General features: G+C 35.4%; 1 pseudogene; it reads left to right on the forward strand.

Moving 5' to 3' along the window:
- The first annotated feature begins 2,860 nt into the window (after positions 1–2,860).
- On the forward strand, positions 2,861–3,814 carry LOC120861647 (annotated as a pseudogene).
- Positions 3,815–6,338: the final 2,524 nt, after the last annotated feature.

Below are 6,338 nucleotides of genomic sequence, written 5' to 3' on the forward strand. Positions count from 1 at the left end.
TACATAAAACAAAAGAAGGGTAAATACAATCACAATAACCCCATTATTCAAGTGTTATCAAGTGTTAGGTGTTCAAACAGTTAATAATTAATAATCCTGAGGTTATACTCCAACAGATACAGAGAGAATTTATGACCTGTCCGGAGGCAAGGGTGATTAGCGTATGTTTTCTCTTAGGCGATGAGTAACCTGGATGTGATCTTCACGATTCCCCTGTCCAGAGAGGGTCTTATCCTTCTATTTTAGTTTCCATAGGCACTAAGCACAGAGTCCAGAGTTCATTGGCGAGGTGGCCGAGATTGATCAGCAAGAACAGGCCTAAGATGGGGTCTAGGCTCTATGAATTTCTTCTTCAAGTAGCGTTGATGGTTTCAATATATCCTTGCTATGAAAGAATTCTTTGTAGAATCTGGGGCACAGATTTGTTTGTAACATCAGATGCAGACTAATGTAGGTGTACTAGCTTTTGCAAACCTACTTAGGACAGCCGATTCATCATCAATGGGTGAGACACTCATGGTGCATTGTCTCTAGCCTTTATTTTGCTCAATTTAATGTCTTTAACATTATGTGTTAGTTACATAACATGTATAACTATGAATTAATTAATTTATTAATATCAATGCCTCAAATACCACCATGTGTATCTGACCACAAAGTTTGTCTACAGTTGTCCTCGGTATTATCTCTTTTGATTTACACCAGTTTTTTAGATTGTAAGTAAAACATATCCAATTTCTAGCGAAAGTCATAGCATATGCTAAATTCAAAAATATGTGGGCAGCTTATTTCATCTATGCTTTAATAATTGCCATCACAAACTTCAATAACAGTAATATTTTTAATGGCCTTTCACTTGATTTATAAATAAGATAAATGGATTTCTTATTTTTTTCACAATATCCATCATTAAATGCATTCTTTCTTTTGCTGAGTAGCGCTCAAACATTCTTTACTTTCTAATACTATAGCAATCACTCCGGTTTAGCATGACTCATTTGCAACATTTTTGCATATAAGCCATAAACATCATACTCTGTAAGATTTTTCCAGTTTAGGTTGGGATGCTTAAATACATTAGCATTTCCTGATGATTCAGTCCCAGATAATTCAGAGAATTTGGAAAAATATATTAGAAAAAGGAAGGTCAATTTTATGTATTTGATATATATGTATTTTAAATATGTGGAAAACCACTTTTCCACTTTGGTCAATTAAAAATCTTTGTTAGCTAAATAATATAATTGATAGTCAAATCAGTTCAGTTCAGTTCAGTCGCTCAGTCATGTCTAACTCTTTGTGACCCCATGAATCACAGCACGCCAGGCCTCACTGTCCATCAGCATCTCCAGGAGTTCACTCAGACTCACGTCCATCGAGTCCATGATGCCATCCAGCCATCTCATTCTGGGTCGTCCCCTTCTCCTCCTGCCCCCAGTCTCTCCCAGCATCAGAGTCTTTTCCAATGAGTCAACTCTTTGCATGAGGTGTCCAAAGTACTGGATCTTCAGCTTTAGCATCATTCCTTCCAAAGAAATCCCAGGGTTGATCTCCTTCAGAATGGACTGGTTCGATCTCCTTGCAGTCCAAGGGACTCTCAAGAGTCTTCTCCAACACCACAGTTCAAAGGCACCAATTCTTCAGCGCTCAGCCTTCTTCACAGTCCAACTCTCACATCCATACATGACCACAGGAAAAATCATAGCCTTGACTAGACGGACCTTAGTCAGCAAAGTAATGTCTCTGCTTTGGAATATACTATCTAGGTTGGTCATAACTTTTCTTCCAAGGAGTAAGCGTCTTTTAATTTCATGGCTGCAGTCACCATCTGCAGTGATTTTGGAGCCAAAAAAAATAAAGTCTGACACTGTTTCTACCGTTTCCCCATCTATTTCCCATGAAGTGATGGGACCAGATGCCATGATCTTCGTTTTCTGAATGTTGAACTTTAAGCCAACGGTTTCATTCTCCTCTTTCACTTTCATCAAGAGGCTTTTTAGTTCCTCTTCACTTTCTGCCGTAAGGGTGGTGTCATCTGCATATCTGAGGTTATTGATATTTCTCCCGGCAATCTTGATTCCAGCTTGTGTTTCTTCCAGTCCAGCGTTTCTCCTGATGTATTCTGCATATAAGTTAAATAAGCAGGATGACAATATACAGCCCTGACATACTCCATTTCCTATTTGGAACCCGTCTGTTGTTCCATGTCCAGTTCTAACTGTTGCTTCCTGACCTGCATACAGATTTCTCAAGAGGCAGGTCAGGTGCTCTGGTATTCCCATCTCTTTCAGAATTTTCCACAGTTTATTGTGATCCACACAGTCAAAGGCTTTGGCATAGTCTATAAAGCAGAAATAGATGTTTTTCTGGAACTCTCTTGCTTTTTCGATGATCCAGCGGATGTTGGCAATTTGATCTCTGGTTCCTCTGCCTTTTTTAAAACCAGCTTGAACATCAGGGAGTTCACGGTTCACGTATTGCTGAAGCCTGGCTTGGAGAATTTTGAACATTACTTTACTAGCATGTGAAATGAGTGCAATTGTGCCGTAGTTTGAGTTTCAATTTTCAAAATATTATTTAAATGTTTAAAATCATTACTGAAAAATAAAATTCAGTAAAATAATTATTCCCATTACAAAAATTTTCCACAGTAGATTTATAAAATAAAAAACAATTAAAAATAAAGCAGCTTAATTCAATAATTTGAGAATAATATTACATTCATGTCAAACTAGTTTTTGGTAAAGTTTATAATTTTGTGTTCATATTGTTAATTTTCACCAAATTTATGTTCTTTGTTCTGATTTTTTTTTTCAGATACATAATTCATTTGTATATAATATATACCAAACTCAAATATATGGAAAACCAGAGAAACATCTCAGAATTCATCTTTTTGGGACTTCTTATGACCAGAATATACAAACATTTTGCTTTGTGCTCTTTTTATTCTGCTATGTTATCCTGTTGGTAGGGAATCTTCTGATCCTTGTGTCCATTCTAGGCAGTCCTCCTTTTAACCAACCAATGTAGTATTTCCTCAGTCACTTATCGTTCATAGACATTTGCTATACCACTAGTATTATAACCAAACTAATTGGTGATCTACTAGGGGGGACAAAAAACTTTTCTTATGATAATTACATGTTACAGATTTTTACAATGCATTTTTGTTGTTTTTTTTTTTTGGCAGTATTGAGGTCTTCATTCTTACTGCCATGGCTTTTGATTGCTACATTGCCATTTGTAAACATCTCCACTATATGATTATCATGAACAGGACAAAATGTAATCTTCTAGTCTTGGCTACTTGGCCTGGTGGAGCTGTCCATTCTTTTCCTCAATTATCAATGATAATCTAGTTGCCTTTTTGTGGTTCTAATGAAATTGATCACTACTTTTGTGATATCTTTCCTATGTTTAAAATTGCTTGTGTTGATACCTACATCACTGGTGTCCTTCTGGTTGCCAATTCAGGAATGGTTTCCTTATTTAATTTTATTGTCTTATTAGTTTCTTATGTCATTGTATTATTCACCTTAAGAAATTACTCAGCTGAGGGAAGATGCAAAGCCCTCTCTACCTGTGGGTCTCATATTACAGTAGTCATCTTATTTTTTAGACCTTCAAACTTTGGTTACCTTAGACCTTAGACCTCTTACCTTACCCTGAGGATAAGGTATTTGCACTGTTTTATACTATCATTGCCCCTATGTTCAATCCTTTAATCTATACACTGAGAAATACTGAGATGAAAAATGCTATGAGGAAAATTTGGTGTCAAAGGTTATTTTCAAAGAAAGCACATGATTAATGTGAAGAAGCTTGTATGTAAGCAATTTTTATAAAAGAAAAGGGATTGATGTAAATTTAAAAAAATGATTATCTCATAGATTTTATATTCTATCATTATTTGAATGGAATTATTGAGAATAGAAGTTTAGAAACTTAAAATCAAAACCAGTACTAAATTTATGCATACCTAAATAGCTGGAAGTTTGATCAGTTTTTGGAGTATTATGGTGGTTTAGACATGGTTACCTGCAAAGGGGGGGGGGAGGGAATAACTGGTTCAAAACAAATAAGACAATTTTATACTGATCCTTGAATATTAAGATAAAAATATTTTAAATTATACTTATTTTAAAAACTCTGGGCTTATGGGCCAGACCATATGGTGGCTCATATTATATGGCAGTAAAAAAGTTGAAATATGAGATAAAATTATATCCTTAGATTTGTGAAAAAATATTCACATGCATATCTTTTATTAGCATTCAGAAATCAGTAATATAACAAAAGATCAGTATAGCAGACTCTGTTTTAACTTGCTTCCAAATGGTCACCTGACTTCACATTAAAAAATAATACAATCTAGTAAAGACAAACTAAGAATCAGTAATTCAGAAAGATTAAAACCACAATTAATGTTTTCCACCTATACATCAGAATATAAAGCATTTCCCATAAAATTACAGAAATGATTAATAAAAAAATTGTAGGTGTTAACAAACCTTTAACTGTCTAAAATGATAAGTAATTGGCTCATGATTGGATTGATACTCGAAGATCTTTCATGCTACAATGAGGGGGAAAAAGCTAGCAAAAGACATATAATATGCAATTAAAATCAAACAAAGAAACAAATGAGTGCATTTTTGTAGCACATGGATATTAATAGCAACTTTTGCTAATTATCAAATCTTGTAGGTAACTAGGATGTCCTTCTGTAGATGGATAGATAAACTGCGGTACTTCTAGACAATGGAATACTATTCATCACTACAAGAAACTTAAATGCATTCAGTTCAGTTGCTCAGTCATGTCAGACTCTTTGTGACCCCATGAACCACAGCATGCCAGGCTTCCCTGTCCATCAAAAACTCCCAGAGTTTACCCAAACTCATGTCCATTGAGTCGGTAATGCCATCCAACTATCTCTTCCTCTATCATCCCCTTTTCCTCCTGCCCTCAATCTTTCCCAGCATCAGGGGCTTTTCCAATGAGTCAGCTCTTCACATCTGGTGGCCAAAGTATTCAAGTTTCAGACTCAACATCAATCCTTCCAATGAACACCCAGGACTGATCTCCTTTAGGATGGACTGGTTGGATCTCCCTGCAGTCCAAGGGACTCTCAAGAGTCTTCTCCAAAACCACAGTTCAAAAGCATCAATTCTTTGGCGGTCACCTTTCTTTAGTCCAACTCTCACATCCATACATGACTACTGGAAAAATCATAGCCTTGACTAGACAGACCTTTGTTGGCAAAGTAATGTCTCTGCTTTTTAATATGCTGTCTAGGTTGGTCATAACCTTTCCTTCCAAGGAGTAAGCATCTTTTAATTTCATGGCTGCAGCCATCATCTGCATTGATTTTGGAGCCCAAGAAAATAGTCTCTCACTGTTTCCCGATCTATTTACCATGAAGTGATGGGACCAGATGCCATGATCTTCTTTTTTTGCCAACTTTTTCACTCTCCTCTTTCACCTTCATCAGGAAATTCTTTAGTTTCTCTTTGCTTTCTGCCATAAGGGTGGTGTCTTCTGTGTATCTGAGGTTACTGATATTTCTCCCAGCATTCTTGATTCCAGCTTGTGCTTCATCCAGGCCAGCATTTTCCATGATATATTTTGTGTTTAAGCTAATGTCATGATGTATGTCAAAACCCATAAACTGAATAAAACCTAGAATGAACCCTAATGTAAACTGTGAATTTTGTGTGATGAAGTTGTGTCAATGTGGATTCCTTTGAATTTAAAAATATACCCCTCTGGTGGGAGAGGTTGTCCTTGTGTGAGGATAGGAGTATATGGTTTTGCTAAATTGCCTTACAAACTAAAACTAAAACTGCCTTACAAAGTAAAATTCATTAGTTAAAAATATACATTATGTCAAATAGATACATCAACTTATCTTGAAACTAGAATGTAGAAGAGAATTCTGAGAAAGATTTTATAGATAAACCAGAAGAAAATTTTATGAAAGTCATTTCAGCATGCTTAATAGGATTTAAATAACGATCTTAAAAAAAAAAAAAAAAAAGAACGGCAAATACCATTAGAAAACACTAACAGGTTTTTATGAAAAGGACAATAAAGTATTGAAAATACTTTAGAATGTATAAGTGCAGTAAAACTAAAAATAAAACTACCATATGATCCAGCAATTATCCATATATATAAATACATACATATGTATATGTATATGGAAAACACTGACAAATTTTATTTTCTTGGGCTCCAATGGTGACTACAGCCATGAAATTAAAGGATACTGGATATATATATATGTGTGTGTGTGTGTGTGTGTGTGTGTGTGTGTGTGTGTGTGTGTGTGT

Source organism: Oryx dammah, unplaced genomic scaffold (genome assembly GCF_014754425.2).
Source record: "Oryx dammah isolate SB20612 unplaced genomic scaffold, SCBI_Odam_1.1 HiC_scaffold_3, whole genome shotgun sequence".
Lineage (NCBI taxonomy): Eukaryota > Metazoa > Chordata > Mammalia > Artiodactyla > Bovidae > Oryx > Oryx dammah.